The sequence below is a fragment of the Gambusia affinis genome, linkage group LG13 (assembly GCF_019740435.1).
Source record: "Gambusia affinis linkage group LG13, SWU_Gaff_1.0, whole genome shotgun sequence".
Taxonomy (NCBI): domain Eukaryota; kingdom Metazoa; phylum Chordata; class Actinopteri; order Cyprinodontiformes; family Poeciliidae; genus Gambusia; species Gambusia affinis.
Genome location: NC_057880.1, coordinates 25,631,176 through 25,656,997, shown reverse-complemented (window position 1 = coordinate 25,656,997; position 25,822 = coordinate 25,631,176). Strand labels below are relative to the sequence as shown.

The 25,822-nt window shown below is 39.5% G+C and overlaps 1 long non-coding RNA gene across 1 annotated transcript; it reads right to left on the bottom strand.

Moving 5' to 3' along the window:
* Positions 1-849: 849 nt before the first annotated feature.
* On the bottom strand, positions 850-5,997 carry LOC122842379. The gene is made up of 3 exons (XR_006372542.1): positions 5,855-5,997; positions 3,183-3,351; positions 850-1,783 (listed from the first exon to the last, which is right to left on the bottom strand). It is a non-coding gene; the product is annotated as an uncharacterized LOC122842379 (long non-coding RNA).
* Positions 5,998-25,822: the final 19,825 nt, after the last annotated feature.

The window sequence follows — 25,822 nt, the reverse complement described above, 5'->3', positions numbered from 1 at the left end:
CTTATAAAAATAATTGAGTCAAGAAATCAAGCAATTTAGGAACCTCAAGTCAGAACCAGAGACCAGATTTAGGGAACCATGAATCCCACAAAATGGAAAAAGATTGTTTTTTCAAAGAAAGAAAGGAACAAAGGGAGAAGGAAAGGGAGAAAGTGTTACTGAAAACAAATATCCAGTTTGTGCAGAAAGCATCAGGAAAACTAAATGATTCAAATAAAACTGTATTCAGTTTCTGTATTTATTAAAACTTTAGCAAAACAGAAGATCTGAATTTTCTTCAGGATGAAAGTAAAAATAATGACAAATAATCAGTCATCAGTAATCAGTTTCTGTATCAAAGGTGACAGTTTATGTAAGAAACCATCAATGACACAAACATTAAGTTAGGAGTATTTTTACTGCGCTGTACTTTTTACTTTAATGTCAGTAATTTTATCATGAAGTTTCAATAATTTTCAGTAAAATGTTTAACAAACATGTTAAACAGAAAATTCACCAGACACAAACCTGCAGTTTTTGTAAAAGTTTCATAAGTTTTTTTATTGAAAGAAAACGATTTGGAAAAAATAAATTTCGCCTCATTTTGTATTTATATGAATTTTTCTCATTTTGATCTTGGAAATACCAAAATGTCCACAAACTCCTGAAGTTTGATCTGTCTAAGTTTTAAATATTAAATTATGTTTTGATCTTTTCTCAGTATGTTGTTCTTTAATGTCACTTAAACTGACATTAAAATGTAAAGTTGTAGTTTTTAAGCTGAGTTTGGTTGGATGTAGACAGGTTTAACCTGAGAAAATGTGCTTTATCCTCTGTCATGTCGTGTTTTATTGTCCTGTTTGCAGGTGGATGTGTCCTGCTGTGAGGCACAACACCTGGGATTTGAACCCGTGACCTCACTGTGAGTGCTACTGATGAAGCCTCGCGGTCACCTGCAGGATCAGCGCCGACAGACAGACCCACAAGTCTTCATTTCCTGTTTAGCCTTAAACCAACTATTTCCAATCTTTGGGGAAAATAAACGCTACCTGTTTTCAGGTAATATGATAAACAAACATGGAGGTCAGGAAAAGGTCAGATTTTAAAATCCAGGAAGGACACGGGTATCCAGATTTAAAGCAACATCACTCCCAGTTTTTCAGTTTTCTTGTGGATTCCCCTCACAGACAAAAAGCATTTAGAGCATGTGTCAAACTCGAGGCCCGGGGGCCAAATCTGGCCCGCCGTAGGTTTTTATGTGGCCCTCTAAACTCCGAATAACATCAACAAATCCCTCCAGTTTTTCACAAATCTGAAAAATTCACATTATATCAACAAATCTCCACATGTTGTTTTGCTAATTTTTCTCCAAATTGGTCAAAAACGTTGAGTTAAAACCACTGCTGCCTCAGCTTTACTTAACATCAAGTTATTGATACAGCAAAGTAACAAGAAGTCACATTTAACATCAAACATTAGTGCAAAATTCCTCACAAAAACAAACACAAAATCCAGGAGGATCATCTGATTATTGATATCTTAACAGTTCAGTGGGTTTTATCAATACATTCTGGAACAACCGGCCCTTTAAGACTGTTCAGGTTTTGATATGGCTCAAAATGAAAGTGAGTTTGACACACTGACGGCCCCTCAGACTCATCACAGGTTGAGGAGAACAGGTGTTTCCCGCTCCAGGCAGACCTGCACGGACTTCCTCACACATCAGTCTTCAGCCGAATGGCTTCGCCCTGCCCATCCCTCACCGTCCAGCGTGACCTCGCTCTCCTCCGCGCTGCAGGCTGGGCTGCAGATAAAGACCAGGAGGGAAAAAAAGCTGAAAAACGGCTCTTGGAATCCTAAATATTAGCGGCTGTAAATCAGCCCCCAGTGGCCTATGAATAGCAATTATCTTTTTCACACTAATAAATCCGCCTCTTTGCAGATAAGATGGTTTCCTTCCCTAACCTGCAGTTAAAAAACAGCGCTGGGTATTGAGCAAGCAGAAGATGGGAGGAGTGCAGCAAATAAATGAGAGCTATTCAGCTGTGGATTACACTGCGGGGGAAAAAACAGTCTTTTGTGCTGAGGCTGAACAATATATCACATATGACCTGAGAGGGGAAACTGTGTGCGATCACAGGACTCGAGGAATTCAGATGATATCAGGAAGCAAACTCTTATCAGCTTTTATCAATACCTGCTAAACACGATTCAGTTCAGCGCACAGAGACTTGATTTCCTGAAAACGCCTCCGAACAGAGGCCTGCGAGGCAGCAGAGGGAACGATAGCGAGGTTACACCAATCTGATACTGACGTTCTTTGATTCTTATCAGCAGACGAGGTTTAGCCGTTAGAGTCTGTCGGCTGCTTAAAGGGAAAGCTCGGATGTTTATAAGCGAAGTTAAAGGGGCGGTGTGATGGAAAAACTAAGCTTCATATCATGTTATAAAGTTATTCCCACATCAGAAACATACCTGTAGTGTTGCTTTGATTCTTTCGTGGATGTTTGAGAAAGTCTTTAATCTCCATGGCAACCATTCAGCCATTCTAAATGCCTGAGTGGACTTAGCCCCGCCCCCGAGACGAAGCTCCTCCTCAGAGCAGGGTCAGAATAGTTTTGGCTTTTTCATTATAGTTTAGCTTTATTTCATGTTGACTTTTTGTTTGTATAATTCAGTTAGTTTGTATTAGTTTTTAATGTTTGCCAGTTATTATTAAATATTGTTTAGTTTTAGTTTAGTTATTAGTTATAATAGTAGCTTTAGTTTCTTTTGGTTAATCTTTAGGTGCAGAATTTAAAAAGTCAAAGTATTGTGATTATGTAAACATCAGAAGGGAAATCGATACTATAATTTAAAGCAAAGCTGGTAAAAACGTTAAAGGGTTAATAGAGGAGCCATGCTGCGATTACTTCTTAAAGAGACAGAGGCCCAAATGTTAAATTACGAAATCAAATTTGTTTTTAGTCATATTTGATGAATATTTATTAAATGCTATATATTGTAGCCCAGAGGCAATCAACTGTGCTACAAAATTTTAGCAGCACAAACGTAGCACAATTAATTTCTTTCAGTTTAGTTTTTTTTTTTATCTCTGGAAACTATTTTTATTTTTTAAAATCTTAAGTATTAGAACGGCACAAAGAAAAATTTTTTACGCACAAATGTTTGACACCAATTTTGTGTAATTTGAAAAAGCTCACTCTCTTTCCAAGAGTTTGTTCCCCTTCCGGTTCCCCTCACTATCCTCTGCAGGGCCAGTCATAATGCAGCTGGAGCGCCGCGCTAACATGCAGCCGTCGCCACCACAGGGAGTCACTTCCTGTGGACCTCTGCTCTCCGGCGGGATTTAAACGACTTAATGGTCATCATCTAGTTGAGAGAAAAACACAGCAATCAGCAGCTTTTCTCCGTCTTTGAGGCGACTGAACTCCTATTGCAAAGACTCGAGTTAACCTCATTAAGCTCGCTCACACACCAGATACATAATTATCCCTGAGAGGATAGCAAGTGCTAATACAAATTAGAAAGATAATTAAGCTACTGAGACTGGCCATTGCGTCTCCCAGAGCTTTAGACCTACACAGCCATTATAGTAAATTAGAGCCATTGTTTACAGTCAGAAGCAGAGCCTTTTACCAGTGGCCATGTTTGTCAGACCTGCTGGATAATAACCGCTGGTCTCCACTTAGTAGCTTCTGATATTTATCAAAGTTTATAAGCAAAATTTCTTATCAGGTTTTATTCCAGCTTAGGGAGAAAAATCCAGAAAGAAACAGGTCTGTTTGAGAATGTTCACTGCAAAAACACTAAATATTACGAAGTATTTTCATCTAGTTTCAAGTTCAAATATGTTAGTTTACTTGAAATAAGGCAAAACTAACTTACAAGTAATGTTTGAACAAAATATAGGAGCTTGTTTTAAAGCATTATGTAAAATCAATTTTTTTACACCAATCACAAAAACAAACCAGGAGTGTTGCTTTCATATTTTATACATGTTTGAGAAATCCTTTAATCTCCATGGCAACCATTCAGCTGCAAAACGCCTGATTGGACATAGTTCTCAGAAGCAGCTCCGCCCCGACTTAGCTCCTTAAGACTAGCCAGGAGCAATTAGCAAACACCTAACGAGCTTATTTTAGGAGCTATTTCTCAGTGAAACGCTGGTAAAAACATTAAAGGGTTAATAGAAAAGCCATGTTGTGATTACTTCATAAAGGTGGAGTTGGAGTTTTTAAAGAGACAGAGGCCCAATTTCAAGGCATTAAATTACAAAGTCGAATTTGTTTTAAGTCACATTTGATATACATACAGCATTTATTAACAACTGGAGGTAACACTGTCACTTGTTTATTCTATAAAATGGCAAGATGAGCCTGGGAAACACAAACTACCTTAATGCTGATAAAAACTACTTCCACTGGCAGATTATTGTACTAGTAACATGGTAATTAGGAATATAGGAATTATTTATCTTGCTAAAAAGTTACTTCTAATTTAGTTTAGTCCAGAGAATACTTCAAAATTGTATTCAAGTCAGAGTAGCACTACTTCAATATATTTTTACTCAACTTAAAAATTATCCCTCCAAGAAATTACTCAAGTAAGAGTAAAAAAGTACTGAATAACTGATCAAATTATCAATCACTGAATATTTAAAAATTAAATCATCAGATGAACCAAAATATAAAGTTACGTGGACATTTTGATGTTTTAAGAACCAAAATGACAACAATTTATATAAGAAATTAAAAATTAGGCAAAAATAAAAATTTTCCAAATCAGTTTCTTTCAATAAAAAACTTTAATTAAAACTGCAGGTGTGTCTGTGTCTGGAGATTTTTTGGTTGAAACATGTTTGTTTTTCATTCAGTGGGTAGAAAAATCCAGACATTTTACTCAAATAGGAGTAGAAATACTTAATAATAAAATTACTCAAGTAAAAGTAAAAAGTGCAGCGTAGCAAAAATACATTTTATCAAAAGAGTTACTCCAGTAAATGTAATTGAGTAACTAGTAACTACCCAACTCTAGTTCTGTCTTATTTAGAAAGTAGAACAAAAATCCTTGGTAAGGTTTTGTGTTTTTGCAGTGTTGCCTTCAGGCGCTCATAAAAATTCAATCTAAATGACAATTCACTTCTAAAGAGGGCAATGCGTCTTGTCTTCTCAGAGGAGGCGGTTTAGTGCCCCCAAAATCTCCCGGCCACTTCAAAAGATACCTTAAATGCCTCCTGAAGCCAGAGGAAACCTCTCCGTCTTTGGCCTTTGCGAGCGCTCAGTCACACAGGAACAATAAATCTGGCCGATTTCTACATTCCTCTTTAGATCATGTGATACGCAAACAGCGGAGGAGAAACTCTCAAACCGCTGCAAACACACGCGGGCCGCGATTAGATCAGGCCCCAACTTTTTTGGGTGAAAATATGTCAAGAGAAAAAGATAAGTACACACAGCTGGATGCGTTTTAGAGACAGAGAGAGAGAGAGCAGTTCTTCCCCCCAATTTTTTTCTTGTCATAGGAAGAGCAGCGAAGCCCCGGATGGAAATGCTGTTGCGTCTGAGCGAGCCGGAGCAATTGTGGGGGAAATTGCTCCAAAAGACTTGAGCTTTTAAAAATGCAGCAAAACAACTCGAGAGAAGTTTCTGGCTGCGTAAAGAGGCGAGTTTTTCCCTTTGGGGCGGGGGAGTGTGGAGAAGAGGAGCGCGCCGCTGGTTGCGTGCCAGCTCTGCCTCCTGTGGTTTCACGCATAACAACCTTGCATGTGCACCGCTCTGAGGAAAGCATTGATTTAAAAGGGTACTTCTTCTCTCCACAGCTTTAGCAAAACAAGCTCCTATGTTTGGATAGACCCTGTAAGCAGCTCACTGACCTGAGCAATGGGTCAGATTAAGTCAGACCCCCACCGACTCCTCCGCAAGCCTCCCTCCTTTCTTCTCGGAGCGCCGTGAGGAAAGGGAAAGTGCTCTTCAGGGCAGGCGGGCCTGCTAGCCGGGTCAAGGGAGTTGCTCAGGAAAACAGGAAACTGACAAGAGAGACAAATGATAGGTCTCACCAAACATGGGCGTTTAACCAGTTTGCCAAAGAGCGGCCGATCATCCGTAATTGCTGTAAGGTGAGGGTAATACTTAAAGTGTCTCTGAGTGTTTTAATTTCAAACTGGAACCGCCGGGTTTGAGCGGCGCCGCTACAGGCCAGGTAAATGTGTGACGACAGAATCCGACCTGGATAATAAATGATGAAGAAGCGCTTACAGTTCCTCACAAACCAGCAAACCAGAGGCTTCAATCCTCCATTAAAAGAACATTAACTCTGGAAAAACCAGGAAATTTCACATGTGAAAGATGTGAACTGTGTATTCTGCACATGGGAAACATGGAGCAATTAGATAATAAAAAGTGTGATGATGTGAGATGTTTTAAATTCTGCATTTTAGAGTCCACATTTGATTTGGTCAAATGTGTTTCAATGGTGAACCTCAAAAGAAGTATTAATTACATAGTAACATGTGAAACACATAAAATTGCTTCACATGCTTAGATTATAACATGGAAAGTTCATGTTGAATATCTTTTACGATTGGAAAGTTTCACAAGACCAAGTTGTTTTGTTTATTAATATTGAAAAACATGTGAAAAACTTTTTACAAATTAAATGTTTTTCCTGGAGTGTTTCACATGTGTGTCTTTGTAGCTATTGGAATGTGTGTTCACATGTGTAATTTTCACAGTGTAGAAATATCAGTAGCACATGCGAAATATTTCTTATACATTAAAAAACTTATGATGTATCACATGTGCAAATAGTATCTTTGAAGCATTAATGCGTTCCCATGTGTTTCACATGTGCAAATTTCAGTGTGTAATAATATTGGAAACACATGAAATACTTTTTATATCCTGGAATGTTTTTCCTTTATTTTGTCCACATTTGGAGATGCAACGAGAATATTTTCCCATATGTTTCACATGTGCAAATTTGACTGCTTACTAATACCAGAAGCACATGTGAAATACTTTTTATATTCGGAATGTTTTCCCTCGAGTGTTTCACATGTGGAGAATATATTGTCCTGTAGCATGAAAATGCATGTTTCACTTTCAAAAAGTTATATTAAGTATTAAAATGAAAAGCAAATGTGAAATATTTACCAGCACGATTCACAGCTTTTTCCCCAAATCAATTAACACCCTGAACGCTTACAGGCACTGATTATATGGAGGTTATATCAGTTTGTATATATAAATCCAACTGATTAATATTGTAAATAATGTAAATATCATCATATTTATGTTTATTCTGAATATATTTCTTACTGTTGGAGCTGATTTTTATTCTCATTGTACATGTGACAAACAATAAATTCAATCACGTCAGTCAGTCAATAAGGAAATGTAGCCATGTTAAAGAAAACACATAATTATGTTACTTATTTTTGCTGTAATTAGTTTTTATGTGTAATCATGTGGCTTTCTTGTGTTGAGGAAGCAAAGCAAACATTGTGACTAAACTGATATTATCAATTTACCCGATTGAGAGACTGTTTCAGTTACTCATATATTTTCTCAGGACAAGATGGAGGAAGGTGTGTTGGCGTGTGTGTGTGTGTTGGTGTGTGTGTGTGTGTGTGTACAGATCGGAAAGCTGCCACAGGCGAAGATAAGCGAATGGGAGTGGAGCTGGTGGGAGGGACACAGAGGACAGAGCGGGGCAATCAGTGCGGGATCTGAGGTGGTGTTTAGTGGTCCTGTAAGATCTGCTAAACTGGCCCTAATTTCCCCCCGTAGTGGGAGACGTGTGAGTCGGGGTGGAAAGGGCCCAGGAGGAGGGGAAGGCCTTTGGTCTGTCAGTGTGGAGTTAATCTGAACCTGGGGCGGCACGTTCGCTTTTGATGGGGGCCAGAGATAGGACTCCAAAGCGGTGGAGGAGCATGAAAGATCACCCACACCTGCGAGGGGCTGCCGAAAGTTACAACTCACTCACAGAGGGCCTCTCTGCTGCTGCTCTATTTGTCAAGGATGATGGGGCAATAAAGGCGAGGCTTCGGTCCAAGGTGGCTCTTCATGTGCTCTCAGCTCTGCAGGATAAAGACAACACAGATTTGTCTTTCACTTGCAAACCTTTTTCATCATGAGGCCAAATATTTCCCTGCAAAAGGAGCTGCAGAAAAATCAGATGTTGCTTTTAGAGAGTTTTCCCACCTGATAGTCCGGTAGACTCCGTTCGATCCCAAAATATCAACATTTATTGCGTTTTCAAACCATCCAAACCCTTTGAAAACCTGTTCCCCTCCTTGCCCGTGGGGGCGCTGCACCAAGAACCACTGAAGGAAACGACATGAAAACGACATGTCGAACTTCCTTTGTCACAAGATGAAAACATAAATGGGATGGCATAAAATTTTAGTGCTTGTAGGATTTCTCTTTTGTCTTTAGCAAAAGACTACAAGCCATTTCTCCTGCTAGCGCTAGCTTAGCATGTTTATTTTGTTTGTATTTTCCCAGAATACCCTGCGCTGTAGTCCATTTCCTGCTTTTGGAGCAGTCTCCGGCCTGCTTGGCGTTCACATTTGAACTGCACCAGAATTCACTTCATCTGAACTGAGACTGAGGTTTGTAGGTGGACCAGATTAGTTTTTTGGTTGATTGAGTTTTCACACCTCCCCCAAAGAACCAGACTTTTTAGACAAACAAACTGCATGGTTAGATGAGACAAAGACTGAGCAGTTTGGCTGCAATGACAAGAAGCTAGAACGATTCAAGGAGAGCAGGTGTATCTAATCTTGTACCAGTTGTGATGAATGGCAGCGTTAGCATCATGCTAACCAAGCCTTTCAGAAGTGTAGGGGATGTGAGTCAACTGGTGGAGGGTCAAGAAATGTAGAGATGTTTCCTGAATTTCTTTAGAAAACATTTATGTTTTCTTGTGTTTGTCTTACAGTTTTATTTTGTAGTTTCTGTCACTTTCTGGAATATTTTGATTTGTTGGTTGTGTTTGGTGTTTGTATCCAAGGAATAAGCAATCGGTCCGTCGCTGGCGGTTTGCTCATTTACATTCGCCTTCCAGTTGCTGGGTTGCTAACGATGCACTTTATGTATGAGAGACACATGAAATTCACACCTTTTTGGGCTTCTTGGTCTTCCATACATAAGGAGCAGGAGCATCAGGACAAATGCTAATTTAGCGACCGAGTGTGAGATATAAACGCTCAACACCAAAAATTATGATTTGTTTACAGAAATATATGCGCTCACGTTGGTTTAACTACACATTCAGATTGGTGACGTAAAGGCAGCGACACAGAAATGTAGTATTTTAGCAAATCTACATAAAAAATGTGTTAAAATACCCACATCCCCCAGTAATGTGACGATAATGATGCTAAAGCTTTTGTTGGCATGAAATAATGAAACCGGATCGCCTCCAAGTTCCTCAAAAGCTTGACATATTTCTAAACAAGCATCAAAAGCTCCTTTAGGAATAACTAAAATAAAACAATAACCAACTTCCCAAAAATGATCACTAAATCTGGGTTCTGTCAGGAATCATACTAATTTATATCCTCCAGTTTTAATAGAAAATGATTCCAGAATATTGGCAGCATCAGCAAAAGTGTAAATATAATTTCAACCCTGTTTACCAAAAAAAAATCTAACTTCTTTCTGAAACCATAAACGTTGTCTGGGCACTCATCATGCCCATGGTGAGTGAGCGCCGTAACAGTAAAAAGCAAATGTATATTTTCCTCCCACTGTTTAATTCATTGTTTAATCTCGTTGCTTTCAAGTTGACAAAATCCCCCCAATAATCCATCTTGAAGAGAAATATGAAAAATTTCCCCTTGAGGTTCTGCATCCTGCATCTTCCTGCGATGCTTCATAAGATGAATCTGTGCCATCGAGAGCTTTTGATGAACTTATAAAGCCAGAATGATTGAGGAGCCTTTCGCTCTTTGCACCATAAAACACTTGAGATCCAGAGCATCACAATTATCGCAGGCAATGATTCACCACTGAATGCAGAATTTAATCACGCGGATGCAGATGACTGATGCTGTCCGGGTTGGGAACATGTTGCTCTCGGGGCAAGTGGAAAATAAATTTAGGAAACTGAATGGCATCCTGACAGCGTTCTTTATTAAGATCAGCAAGAATCCAGGCTGCAAATCCACTTTGGGCCAGTCGTTCTGAACACATCAGTCCAGGTTTCCACTAGCTGCGTTTCTGTTCATCGTATAATTACACAGTTTGACATTTTGAAAATAAATTCGCTTCCTGGAAACACACAAATGAAAAATAAAAACAAAAAAATCTTTTGTTTTGGTGCTGTGATTTTTTTGGCTGCATTGAAATTGGTTAAATTCATAAAACTGCAATGGAAACACATTTTTCACATGATTGATATTATCCATACATATTCTTGATATATTTATGCTCCTGCTGGTTATCTGGTGAGTGGCACAAAACTCTGACATCATTTCCTGTTGGAATGTGAGCAGTCTTCTTGGTAAAGTTGATCTAAATTGGAAGGATTTCTGACGCAGAAACCATATTTAGCGAGAAACTTTCAACAAGTTTGAGGTTTTGGTCCTTCTAGACGGTTAATCAACATGTTACTACTGCCAAAAACTACGAAGAAGAAAACAGGAAGCACTTGTGGCATGTTTTTTCATTATTATTGCGTAAACAAAGTTATCCACATGTAAATTTAATTTTATTTCTTATTTAAAAGAAACAGAGCAATCGCAAAAGTTAGTTTTTCCTACATTAGTGGATTATTGATATTTTGTAATGCAGCTATTTTTGATGGAAAGCATCTGTAAATTTTCAAGTCAGCAGCAAATTATTAAATATATTTAAGTTCATTCTGACTTTCTAAAGTATGAATACATTTAATTACTCAGGTTTACTTTTTGAAGGTGACGTTCTTACCATCGGTTGCAGTTGAGGATGTAATAATATCTAAAACTAACAAAACAAGACGAGACTCGATATCGAGTTCACAAGAACAAGATTTTAAAATCACTTTCATGAGGAAATCTTTGCTTTGAAAAAGCCTGAACTGCATGTTTATTGATTTTTGCCTCAAATTAAAACTGATGTTCTTTATCCGATTTCTTTAATCACTTTTGACCTCAGGATATCGATTCAGCGACTTCATTTCCCAGTTGCTGTTGATAGCGTGCATTTTTTAATAACTTATCACAATGGTTCCCAAAGTGTGGGGCGCGCCCACTAGAGAGGGCGCAGTGTCATTGCAGGGGGGCGTGGGAAGAAAAAAAAAGATGTAAAGATGGTTTGTAGTTTGTTTTGCTGCAACCTGAAGTGTGAAATAAACTTCAGTGGAGGTTGAAAACAAAATATTTGTTTAGGTTTATGTCTGGTTGAACGATGTGTGCCCAGTTGATTTTTGTTTTCTTTTGGCGGCATTTTATTGTAATCTGTAGGGGGGCCCAGAAAATCTTTGGGAATCGCTGACTTATCGTGTGAAAAAACGTATTCACATGTGATTCTTGTTTAAAGGAAAAACAGCAATTGTAAAATCGTGTTTTACTGTTTGTTTGTTTTTTGTCATTAGCTGACAAAATTACTGACAACGTTTTTCACACATTTGTAATGGAAACGCAGCCCGTGTCTGTCTCATCTGGCCTTATTTTGCTGGCGTTTCGGACGGCGCCCAGCGAACACGAATGTGTGTCTGAAAGAAGAAGTCGGAGTCGGGCAGGTGTGTGCCGGGCCGAACAAAATGCCCCCTGAATTTTCATGCTGAGGTCGTCGTAAACAAAAACAGATGTGAAAGTAAAGAATCATGTTGCCTCTCTTAGGAAAATAGAAACGGAGAGTAAATCTGTAAATTATTATCCAGACAAGAGAAATAAGTATCTCTCTTCACGTAAGTGAGTCAAACTCCCAGTTGGGAATGAAATCGATTATGTCCTACATGCTTCTGCTTTAAATGAGTCATGTTAACATACTGGGATGTTTTACAAGCCCTGCTGTGCTTTGACATTGCTGCTAGACGCATTACCTTCTCCGATCTGTGACACCACAACTGCTGTGAAATGGGTTTTTTTTGTTGTTTTTCCCCCCTCCTTACGCTGAGTATGGTTTGGATTTTCATGCTTTTTGGGAGTCATATGCCATATGTGCGGCTGTGCTTTTAGAAGTGCCTCAGAAAGCCAACTTCATCCTGCTGCTCCAATGGGACTCAAGCAAAGTCGTCGGGTTTGATAAGAGGGCTAAAGGAGATTTAATACGAGTTGAATCTGAATAGATTAGGAGGGAAAACGTCGGACAGGATTCCTCCTGGCGCTAACAGGTCGGACTTTGCCCACTTTATAATGGCGTAGTGTTGTGAAAAACAAATGAACCGGCAATCCATAGATCACATTTCACACCCTGGGCCAATTAAGACTGCTTTAAATAACATCAGGAGCTGATGGATCTGTCCGCACCCTTAGCACCACAATAACAGTGGAAGCTTGAGCTCTCATTGACCTGCAGTTTAGCAGCATGAGGCCAACAGCAGTCAGCCCTGCAGTGAAAAATAATGGGCACATCTTTACACCTCCCAGCCCTTTACACCTGCAAACAAGTTCGTAAGTGGATGAAGTTGCGGTGTTAGCGAGAAACAAGCGTGTTCCCGGCCGAATCACCTGCGCCAGCCAGCCGCCTCATCTTCTCTCTGTCAGCGTCGTTTGAGCGGAGGCAGCGCTGCAGAGTGATTGTGAACAGCTAACTGGCAGTGCCGGGTGTGAGAAAGTGTTGCCGGGATATTTCGCCACATGAAGGGAGGACCAATTGTGTGTACAGCACCGTCTCTGCAGGGATTAGTGGTGCCATTAAGTGGCGATGAGTTGCAGCGGGGGGGACACATCCCCTGCTCCCTCATTAAATCGCTGGCAGCTGCCCTTTATCACAGCCGCTGCACTGTACCGTCAGCACTCTCACAGCGGCACCGCGGCTGCCTGCGACCTTTGGCCTTCATAAAATCTCTTTTGGAGGCTTTAGGAAAGTTTAATTACCGGCTCTGAATTTCCTCGCTGCATGTTTGACATAAATGATCATTATTTTTATCCTTTTTTTGTTCACAGAAGAAAAGTTTGGTGATAAAGCTCTTGGTTAGGCGTAATAATTATTCAGTCTGGGATGTTACCCAAATTTAATGTGCAAATAAAAAATACATTCTTTCATTTTTCTCTCTTTAATTCTTATAAACTATTGTGTATTGATAACAATTTTGCAAAAACTTTTGAGAAAGCAAAACACTTCCAAGTGAAGAGTTATGTTTAGGCTCATCTCATTTATTATTGTGGTAAATGATAATATTATTAAGTACTGCAATAATGACATAAAAACGCAAGAACACATTTTAAAATATTAAAAAACTTTAAATTCTAATGTCAGATTTAATTCTGGAACTGGAAGACATTTTAAATATTCAAAATAAATAAATATTTTATTAAAACAGAATAGTTCTTCAAAAACAGGAAAGCATCAAACTGAAGACTTTTATCATTCAGTTTTAGGTAAAAAGAGAAAAACAATAAAAAATGCAAATGGAAATTATCGAGCTCATTTTAATTGATCCTGCAATTAATTGATTTATTGCTTATTCTACATCCATAAACTTGCTGCTGTAAGATGGGACTATAACTGACGACCAGCTCTACAACATGGAATCCATCTTTTATTTATCAATTAAACTGTAATTATTTTAACTTTTTAGGACTAAAACCTCTAAAACCTCTGCAGCGTTTGGAGCTTCGTCTCTTGAAATCGAAACGTTCTTCCCTAAATGGAGCGATGATGAAGGGGATGGAAGAGCAGATCACGGCTGCCTATTAGCGTTAGCAGAAAGCAGATGGTCTACTCAGCAGAAAAGCTTTTCTAATAGGAATACCTGGAAGGGATGTGCAGCTGCTCAGTGGTAACAGGAAAAACTAAAACAACTGGAATCATTTCTTTAAAACAAAGGAGACAACACAGAGAATAACTGTGACCGGAGCTTCAACACAGATGTCGAAATTCAATCAACTGAACGTTTATAAAACAGCCGAGGAGAATTTATCTGGAAAAATTAATTTAGAGCAAACAAAGTGCGCTAAACGTTTTCAAAATCAGCAAAAACACTAAAGCGCAAGACAAAAAATTAGCTCTGCTATTAGCACACTAGCTGAAGTGTGCCCACCCTGGTTTGTTTTCATATTTATTAATCCCAGAGCATTTTAAAGGGGTCCTCTTCTTCAAAATTAACTTTTTGATTTCATTTTCGGCTGCTTCTGAAAACAAACCAAACTGTTAAAAAAACCCGTTTTTTTATGATGTCTGGAAAACGAGCCGTTTCAAAAACTTCCCAATTGTTAAGTCACAATCACCGGACACTGTGCCGTTACCTAGCAACGGTAACAGAGCCCGGTCCGTTACCTAGCAACCCAACCTGAGCTCCAGCATGACTGGGTGCACTAAGCAATGGCTGCTGGATAAGACAAGTATTTTGTTGTTGACTTACCATCCAGAAAACTCTTGCTGTGTTTATGTTGGTTATGCAGAAGGCTCCACTTCTGTTTTTCAAAGATATTCAATTGTATAATTATGCTAATCTGTTTGCAGCCATGTTTGGGGGCGTGGCCAGCAGCAGCTTATTTGGATTTAAAGTAACAGGACGCCTTAAACAGCTCAATCTGAAACTGATCAGACTAAAATCTCATTTTCTAAGAATCATTTTGTCCAAACATGTTTAGTATCCCCCATAGATCTATGCTAACCTGTTGAAGGAAGCACAATCAGTCACCTTTAAAAATGTTTTCTTTAACTGAAGAAACATTGGTTTCCTTGTTCAACAATGTCCTCTCTTTCATCTGATCATTTCCCCCCTAAAACAGATGAGACCAAAGTGACTCCTGAGACCCTCGGACCTCTTCAAACAGCTGCCCGGTCCGCTGCTTTAAATGGACAAACGATGTAACGTTTGGCGTGTCACAGCTGATCGAGCCACATATAAGAACAGAGACTCTGATCGATTCTAACTAAACCAACTGAAACATGTTTGTTGTTCTATGAGGACTTTGTCTGCAGAAACACTGCTGAGGCTGCTGTGGCCTGAACCAGGCAGTCGGCCATGTGTGACCGCTGCTCATAAGGATCAGAAAATTCACTCTGTGCACCTGCACAACTGATTTCAACCTGCAACAAAATCCGCCGCTGCCACTGTGGGAAAGCTCAGCAGCAACTCCCCATCTTCTTCTATCTACTGTTTTAGAAATATGCTTCAGAAACTTGATTAAGGCAGCCTTGGGATAAAACTGTGGGCTGATATGACTGCAAAAATGCAAACTCACCCTTCCCTTAATGAAGCATTTCTTTATGCACAGAGATATGAAGCTTTGTTATTTGGAGAGGCACTCAGGATCAACACCTGGCTCTGCTGGGCTGGAAATATCTTCCAACAAATTGAGAAAATTCCACACCTAAACCTGGCCAGAAACCTCTGGGATTTACTGAGCTTACATGTAAAGTCAGCAAGAAACTTCTTCCAAAAGCACAAAACAATCTGGGAGGACTTCACCCGTCCTGACGCTCCGTCACAGAGGAGCTTCCTGACCGTTGTTCGTCCAATCAGAGCTCATTTTGTTCACTGCATCATTATTGTATTTGGAGGTCGGATTCTTGCAGGGTTGGTTTGTCATTTAAACAAAATTTTAATCCCACCTCCATCACTTAGAGTTGGTTTGATCCGACTTACTGAATGAAAGTTGCATTTCCATAACAAATGTGCGCAAAACTAAATATTATGATAATTTTGCAATGATGATGTTTTAATAATAAATAAAAAATACAGTTCAAATCACCCGCAATTAGTCATTAAAAATCATCCTCCAACTACTTCCTGTCATCTTCTTCTTTGTGGTTTTTGCCGGTAGTAACATCCGGTTGTTGATCCTGTGACTCGCGCGATGAGAATAAAGTTTCTGCTGCAGTTTTGGGAAATAAACCAATTTTGATGCAGCTGACAAAAACACCTCATCCAAGCGGCAAAACGTTTTATCTAAAGACAGGATGGAAACGCAGCAATTGTTTCTCCACCTCACACCCATCTCCAGTCCTGGAGGCCCGCTGTCCTGCAACGTTTAGATGAGCCTCTGCTGAACCACCTGAACAGAATAATGAGGTCATTAATGCCCTGGAGAGCTGATCCACCCAAGGAGGAGATAATTTAGCCATTTCAAACTCTAAAACCTGCAGGACAGCGACTGGAGGCCTGGAGTTTAACACCTGTGATCTAAAGGAAAGAATCTCTCTGACCACTAATCACATAAAATACGCCACACCAGCAAGTTTATCTCTCAGTGACTCAAACAAACCAAATGAAAGTCCAAGTTTTGACCCAAATCTGATCCAGATACTGTGGCATGACCTCAAACCGGCACCTCATGCTCAAAAACTCAATTCTGCAGAGAAGAGTGGGTTGAAATTCCCCCAGAGACTCAAAAATGACCAACAAACATTTTACATTTCAGACGGTTAGTGAACACAGAGACATGGACTTTGGACCAATTTGTCGTTTCACTTTTTCTCTCTGTTGTCTTTTATTCAGCTCAACTCACAGGATCTGTTTACATCTGGTTACCAAGACGACCATGCTGAGGCGTTTCTGTGCTCATTTGTGTTTTGGACCGTCGTTTAGTTGAACTGAAAGACCCAACACCGACACATGTTTAGTGTCATCCAACTGTCCTGGTACTTCAATGAGTTCAAAATATAAACACTACAACAAGGTTCCTAAGCCCACAGCATCATGGATCCTCCACTCTGTTCCAGTTAAAGTTCCTACAGCTCTGATCGCAAACGTCAAACTACTAAATTTATGCAAAATATTTCTACCTGCAGTGGTTGGCAAGTAGAAACTTGGCCCAGTTGGGCCCAGACAGCTTAGCGCTGGTGAGCGTTAGCTACCATTCTGTCGGTAACCAGAAACAAAAACCCCACCTTCCAACCAACACCACCTTCTTTCTGCTGCCTTTGTTTCCTCTGCAGTTTCTCCACGTTGAGCTTCTGAGTCGAGGAAGATTGAAACGAAGCTCCTCTCCTCATTTTCACGCCTTTCATGCTCTTCAGATGTCGCCGTTCTGTTTGTGCTTTTGTTTGTCTGAACATCCGGGCGACGGTGACGTCATCTGCGATCAGAACCGATTAAACTCTAAAAGCACAAAGAAAAACTTTCTTTTAATAATTGTTGCATCATTCCCCAGATCAGCTGACACGTAGATCGTGTCTAATGTTTGTTATGGAGACCAAACGATGCCACTTTTTGAATCATTTCTCCAACATTTCTGCCTCTCTCTGCATGGTGGCAAAATAAAACTGGGTTCTCATCCAGACTAGTCGCTGGTGGTTTAGAGAAAAATGCTGCTGTCACGCCGTATTTATTACCCAGCAAAACAAAAGTCAAAGATTAGTAATTAGAACATCTGAGAAACTCAACCAAGAAAGAATAAAGTGTAAATTATGTGAAATTAGTAGGTATGAGAGGCAGTTGGGGAGGGTTTGGGGGTATTGTGGTAGCTTATGATTCAAATCTGCACAATAATCGCTTAAAACAATATATGGAGAGAGAACGTGCCGGTAATAAGCAGAGCTTGAGCTGGTTTTCTGCTGCGAACCTGTGTGAAGTTCCTCGCTGCCTCGTTCTCTGGACACATTCACACATGTTTGATATCAGCACATAAAGTCGCTTCATCTGCACCTCTCGTTATGTTGTAATGAAGCTATAAGAGCTGCTGAAGGACACACCTCACATCCCTTTATGTCTCATTACTATCTGTGAGTCATGTTTTCCGAGAGTAATGAAACCTTGAGGGAAAAGTTTGAATTCACCAAATTCTCCAGGATGCCATTTATGTGGGAGAAACTGCAGATATCTCCCATGATTATGATATTTGTCTTTAAAATTTGTGCAACATGGATGATGACTGATGATGATTCGCTAATTATTACTCAAACTGTTCAATGGTTTCAGTGTGGGATGCTCTTTTTTAAATTCCTCATCGTGCTAGCGATCTGTTGCAAATTAACCTCAAGTTGTGAAATTTTCCATGATGTTTTTAGTGTTTGCACGGACTTTAATTTACACGCTGCAGCAGCTAATGACAAACACACACTTAACTCGAAGTTTTGGCATGATTTTGGAGCTATCTGCCGTCAGTTACTGGGTTTACGGGATTTGCCAATCAATGACTTTTCCATTTGATTTAAACTTTGGTCAGCGCTCTCTCCTCTACCAACCAGTCTATGGCAAAAGCAAAAGGAAAAGCATTTTTCCACGTTACAGAAGGAAAAAGAGAGTTTTTTCCTTTGTTTCCGCCTGAGGCAGCGGGCCGAGGCCGAGCGCTCAGACGTACAATCACACGCACGCAGATCTGGGGAAATTGGAGTTTTACTTAAATGTGAGCGTTTACAGGTGGTAAATATCCTGCTGGATTTTTACAAATGTAGAGGCTTAAGCTCTGCACCCTCCAGCTGCACGGCAGGAACATGCGCAATGTATGGTCCTTTATGGATTTAAAACATCACAATGTGAAAGCTAACATTGGGAGACGTGATCAAACAAGAATGGGTTTCATTTCACATGTGAAACGGTGAGACGCATGTAAAGCAAATGGGAAACGTTTTTATGGTTATTATGTGAAACGCAAGTAAATTCCCATGTGAAACCTTTAAAATCACATGAGAAATGTAACTTTCTGTTGTGTGGTGATGAACAAAACCACAACACACAATCATGCTCTGATACACATTTAGTTTTACAACTGGAAATTATTTTCTGTAGTTACATGAGGGGAAAACTTTCCACATCTCAAATGTTTCTCCAAATCCGAAACACATGTGGAAATGGAATTCCATGGTAACATGTGAAACATGTTAGAAAACCCTGCACATGTGAAATTCACCTCATCGGATGATAAAAGACTATTTATAACTTGTGTAGCTAACTAAATAATACTGTGCAATAACATGTGAAAAACTGGCGAAATATTCTGTCATTTGTTTCATATGTGGAAATTATACTCTGCAGTTACATGTGAAGACAGATGTTTCACATGTAGAAAAATATGCTGTTTTGTGTGATGTGAAAAACGAGCAAAAACCTGGATTATTTTCCCATGTGTCAAATTATTGAAATTATTTTGTACAGTAACATGTGACATGTGATTGTACATGTGACATTTTTCCCATGTATGTTTCAGATGTGAAAAATAAAACTTAGTTTATATTTATATTGCATAGTAATGTGTGAAACTTGTAGGAAATTACATTTTCACATGTGAAATAATGTTTTAAACTGTGAGCACATGTTACATAAGATGTTAAACATGTTCTGGAAAACCGACTACATGTTTCAAGTGGACATTATATATTACAGTTACATGTGAACACACATTTCACATGACAAAAAATATATTGTGTTGTAAAATGTGAAAGGTGTGGGAAAATCTGGAATGTTAAATACATGCACAATGTGTTGCACATGTTGAAATTATATTATGTAACATGTGGGAAAAAATTCAACAAGTGTTTCACATGTGGAAAATAGCTCATGTGTGGTTATATGTGTAACATACAGAGAAAAACTAGAATGTTTTTTTTGTTTGTTTTTTACGTTTAATCATGCAGAAATAATATTTTTCTGAATATTTACCATGTAGTAACTTAATACTTATAAAACAGGCAAGTACTTTTACTTGAGCTTTTTGTTGATGTTAAATGTGAAACATAGGAGTATTTTATCAAGTTTAATGAGAGATGTTCACATGAGCATCCGACTGTAACATTTATTAGCAATAAATGTTAAGTTCATTTGGAACAAACTTCCAGAAAACTGTGAAACACTCGAAACACTGACTGAAACTCATGTTTAGATTAATATATTTAATGTATATTTGATTTTGACTAATTCTACTTGTTTTCTACTGTATTATGTTTTTACAGTGTGAAGCTCTTTGAACTGCCGTCTTGCTGCTTTACAAATAAACTTGATTTAAAACTGGAATAGTAACTAACCAGCTGCAGCATTTTTTTTTTCATACTTTTATATGATTATATCTCAAAACAGAAACATTTTTCCTGACATATCACAGTAGAACAGGAATCACCGAGACGGATGGAGAATAAACAACAGAATTTCAGATATTAATTCCATAAAAACGGGTCTAATTTCAAGGATATTAAGACGTTCTGTTTCCTACTTATTTTTTCAATTTACCTGCGTTTTAAATGCAGGTAAAATCTAATCGGCTTTGTAGCAAACCCGATAGCATCTGCACATCCGCCGATTTTTCTGGGGTGAGACTTTTGGTCATGCCTTTTGTAATTACATGGCGTGGGGGACGGGGACAACATCGCAGGCTGCCGAATTACATCCGTGTTGGCAGAAGTAATCGCTCATTCGCAGCGTTGCAGGTTTTCCTTCGGCGGCCCGGAAGTTTGCGGCTCTTTCATTGAGATGGTGAAGGTGATAGATGCCACTCAGGCCCTCCAATTTGCCACTGAGTGCTTTCCCCATTACCTGGAGAGCCGCTGCGGCTAAAAGAGAATAAGAGTCATAATGGAGATCGCTATCCGAGGCTGCATATCTGATCGGCGGGCTTTAAAGATCAAACAGCCAGCTAAACATTTGGCGCTCCTCACAGACGTCCTGCTGCACCGCCTCGCTTCAAAGGTGTTGTCCTCGTTCCGGCATGAAGATGTAAACATTATTACTGCTAATCCATTATGGTCTTATTCTGCCAACAGAAACGCTCAGATCACTGACCGTTTGGGGCATAAAACTCGGCTAAAAATGTTGAGGAATCACGAGGTGGGGCAGGTAATCAGGCACATTTCTTTAATGTGCTATTTTAATTTGTGTAAATATCATAAAAACTGTGAAATATCTCCAACTTTGCCTGATTGTGAAGCAAACGACGTATGAAAGGTACAGAATATTAACCCATGGCCAATCACTTCCCCGGGAAAATTATAGCGGCTTATTGGTGAAAGGCAGAAAAACATGGCGCTTATTAAATCATCCTCCACCACCTCCTGCTTGGTGCATTTCATGGGTGGTCAACAGTAATCAGTTTACCGTCTGGCGCTTTCAGGGTTTAAGACATCCACTTTTCATTCGCACAAACAGTATGATTCTCTCAAGCACCAATTTGAATTAATCCCTCTTTCGCCATAAAGTTCCTTGCATCCACATTAAATTTCAGTCCTATAATGTTTCTATTTTAATTTAGATTTTTGCTTTAAAATAAGGATTTCCTTATAATTATTGCAGCCCTCCCTTCCCCCCCTTCGACTTGCAGAAACAAATCTGCACACATCCACACGCGCGTTGTATAATTTATAAAGCCTAAGCTCTTTCAATACTCCAAAATGCCAGATAAACTTTTCTCATTTGCTCCTAATTTGGTCACGCAAGATAATGCCAACATCTGAAGGCTTTTTAAACTGCTTTTTAAAATGCATTCCTGAAAGGAGCTGGCACTGGCACCTCTGCACCTTGTCAGCTCCAATAATTATTTCCAATCCGGGGCTAGCCCTTAATGTGCTGATTAATCCGGCCCTCTCCTTGCTGCGAGATGTATTCAGCTCCATTAATTTTTCAAAAAGGCCCCACTATCCTTCACTGGGAGCCCTGCAGATGTCAGGGCTGTGGCAGAGAAAGCCATTAGAAGTTAACACCTCCCTCTCCCCAGAGACTGGCATCCACTTTCCCCTCCCTAATTTTAATGCCAAGCAGCAGATTTAGAGACGTCGGCTGCCAACCCTGGCAGTCCGCAAACATCGCCATCTAATCACCGGCTTCTTTGCCAGGAAAACAGAAAAAGTAAACAGCCTCAATCAGAGCGGTTTCAGGAAAGCAACGTGAGGTGAAACACGGCGACGTCAAATCTTACAGCGACTCGATTCTGATTTTAGGGTCACGATTCGATTCAGAAACAATTTCTCTACTGAGACGATCAAGAGATTCTGTTTAAATTATGACAACAAATAAAGCATTTGCACTAAACTATTTTTTAAACTACGACGGCTAGTGAGGCCATTTTAGATTTGAAAAACAAAGGAAGGGTAAATTTGGAAATTTCTGAGCAGCAAAAGTTGAAAACTCAGAAATGTTAGAGGAAAAAACATAAAAATTTCTAAGTTCAAAAAGTCAAAAATTTACTAGAACAAAAAGAGCAAGAAAATTTTAGGTTAAGCTCAAAAATATTCTAGAAAAATCTCGGAAATTACTGAGAAAATTCCTAAAATTTGAACATTTTAGTTTTTTTCTAATACATTTCTGAGATTAATTATGAAATTAGACAATTAGCTTGTTTTTCTATCATATTTTCCATTTTTCAAACTCTGAAATGTTCTTTTTTGGGTTTTTTTTCTACAAAATTTTGGAGACAAAATGTTTGAATTCTTTGGGGGGAAAATACTCCTTTATCTTTTTTTCTGTCTCCAACACACTGTCAGATCATTCTGTACCAAGTTGCTTTAGTTTATAAACACAGATGGGTTTGTGCAACTTAAATTATTAGTATTGGGTTAGTTTAGCAAACAATTTTAAAAATGCATTCACTGTCTGAGTGGACGCGTAATGTGATATTGAGGACGTCCAACCTTAAAGCGATTCTGAATTCCCAGGACTAGGAATTGTGATTCTCTATGGATTGATTTTTTTTCTGCGCCTGTAGTTTGCAGAATCCTCAGAGTTTCTCATCCAGGTTTCAAACCAGCCGCTGTGAAAACGTCCTTTGGAGAAACTCTGAGTGTTTGAATAAAAGCGGTTTGAAATCGGCGCTCCAGCCTCCTCTCGCCCCCCTGCATGCAGACGGGTTACAAGCTGTCTCATTTGAGAAAATCCCCCTTTTTCCCCCCCAACCAGCTTTTATCTGCCGATTGGTAGGTGAATGCTGGAAATTAGGATTCCTGGAGAGACTTGGGATGGAGAGAATAGAAACAAAGACGTCCCCATGTCGGGAAGCGATGTCTCTCTTTCCTCTGCCTTCCCTTTCATCCCGAGGGCTCCTGTCAAACAGAGGCAAGGAGAACGAGAGCACATATAATACCTTTTAAGAGCCTGCCAGTCCTCTCCCATGCGATAAGCTCGGCTCGCATCACAATGGACTTTCAGGACCTGCAGTCGCTCCACTGCAGGCCTGACAACGCGCTCAGCCACACAAGCTACCGCCCAATAAATGCTAATGATCAAATCTAGGGATCTTCTGTTGGCTTCCTTTAATTAAGGTTTCTGTTTTGTAGTTTTATTGGTATTAGACGTCACTGATGGGCTGGAAGGTGAAACGGCTGTTTAGCAAGAAGGTGGTAGGTTTGAATCCTTGGTTTTTTTTTTTTTAAATGAGTTTGAATGTTTTCCTGATTCCTTTATAGTTTAAAAACATGATTGTTAGATTAATATGTTCACACCAACATACACAGCAGTTAGTGCTTCACAATAATTACATTGCAAAGACAGAAAACTCTCTAAGATCTGTTCAAATGCTTATTGTGAACGCCGAGTGGACCAGAGACCGCTCTAAAAGCAGGAAGTGGACCACATCGCAGGGCATTCTGGGTAAATACAACAACAACCAACGTGGTAGTCTAGTGCTAGCGGGAGAAATGACTCATGGACTTTTTCCAATCTGATGCTGCTTCATTTCTGTTTAGATTTTGTGAAGAAGGAAGTTGCGTTCAATGTCTTCTTCTGTGGTTTTTCTGTCGTTTCCTGGTACAGCACCCAGCAAAGAAAATATAGATTTTCCTCTACAAACTTTAACGTATTTAGCCAAATGTAAATGGATGGGTGTGGCCAGGTTTGTTTTAGAGTAAAAACAAACTTACTAGATGTTTTTGGAATGACTTTCGGAAAAAAAAAGAAAAATGATTTGTGTTGAACTGAGCAGTTTTTACAACTTGCCAGAGAAAATATTATTTTAAAATAATGTGTCATTTTTGAACTGCAGTCAGGAGCCACACAAAGCAAATCCAAGGGCCACAAATGGCCCCCGGGCTGCACTTTGGAAACCCGCTGATTTAGGGGATATTAATACTTTTAAAGCTGCAAAAGAAACATAATTTCTGCACTTAAATTGCAGCATTTATTTGGACACTTCAACGCTCAGGTTGTAAATACAGAAACACACAAATCGGTCAACAGCACAGATGCACAAATCGTCAACAATCCGCGCTGCAAAGTATTCAAAAATCTGTATAAACAGAGGCAGTGTCAAAATCCCCGACCCTTTTGAATGTTAATGAAACGGAGGTGTTCGGATGTCAGGAATCTGTCCAACAATGATAACAGTACAACTCCTGTTTACACTGAGCGCGCTTCAGCTCCCAAAACCCAAAGTGCAGCCTCATTTACGTGCTAATGTGGGGAGGCAGATAAAGGACGGAGGAGCGATCACATGCCCTGTCAGAGAGTCACCCTTTGAACCATCCCTCATGCAGGCGAACAGGGGGGAAATTAAAGAGCCTCAGCAGGTTTACCACCTTTCAAACACAACTCACACTCCACCTAAGTCCTCCTGTTTGTGACAGGGAGAATAAATAACCGAGTGCTGCTGCAGGAATCTGCAAACACACACCGGATTCACTGGTGTGTTTCTGTTCCCAGGATTTTCTCTGGCAATTAATCCAAATGATTGTTTGGTTAGAGGAGAATTAGGCTGATGTGGAGAACCGAATGCCTCGTTTTGCGGCACGCTATTTTATGGTCCAGCGTATTTAGAACAGATTAAACCAAAACATTTAGAGTTGCGTCATTCTAGTGTGATGACAAACATGAAGCCCTAGCAGGCCTGGACCATAAACCGAGAATTAATCGACACAGAAATGTATCACGATGTCAGTATTTTCTGATTTTTGGATGTGTACAGACATGTTGCAGTGTTACGTCACACCAGTTCCCTTCAATGGTTTTAGCTGCCAAGTTATTCACGTGACACACTAAATCTAATAAGCACACCTGCTACTAATTGTCAACACTACAACTAGATAACAAGGTAAGGAAAAGGTTGTAATTCAAAGTAAAAAGCTATGCTAAGTCAGCTATGCTAGCTTGACTTTGACAACTGTAACATGTGGATGTGCTGCAGAATTCAATGCGTTTTGGTTCAGTAAAAAGAAAAAGGCACCTAAACACCAACGCTGACAGATCATCAGTAGAGTAGCTGTTTAAATGAGCTCATGAACCTGGGCTGTGTTAGATTATCTAATTGCAGGACTAGCTAACAGATTCGTTAATAGCAACTCCAGCTAATCTACCTCATCGATCACTTATTAATAATCACAAAGTAAAACTCATCAAACTGTAATGGACTGAATGTTCTGTTCTTTGTGTGGGAGATGTTTGCATGATTCTTTTCTTTGGTGTTGAATCCTGATACATATAATGGGTTTGTTGTCAGTTGCTATGGCAACGAGCCTGTGTGTAGCGTAGAGAGTGAGAAAAAGGAATAATTTGAGTTGTTTTGAGTTACTTCCTAATAACTCAAAACCACAGTGGTTTCTGGATGGTAAACTTGCTGATTAGTGAAGTTACATTTGGAAAGATTTGCTCATTTTCCAGACACCAAAAAACATAAAGTTATTGGACTTCTGTTTTAAGCGCTTGAGTTGTTTTTAGAAGCAGCAGAGACCCAAATAGAAGAATAAAAATGTGCAAAAACTGAATTTTGCATAATGGGTCCCCTTTAAAGAATCTTTAATATAACAGGGTGATTTATGCTTTGCTGCAGGTATGGGTCGGTTGGATGTGCGTACCAAACTGGACCCGTGTGCCTCATTGAGAACCAACCCAT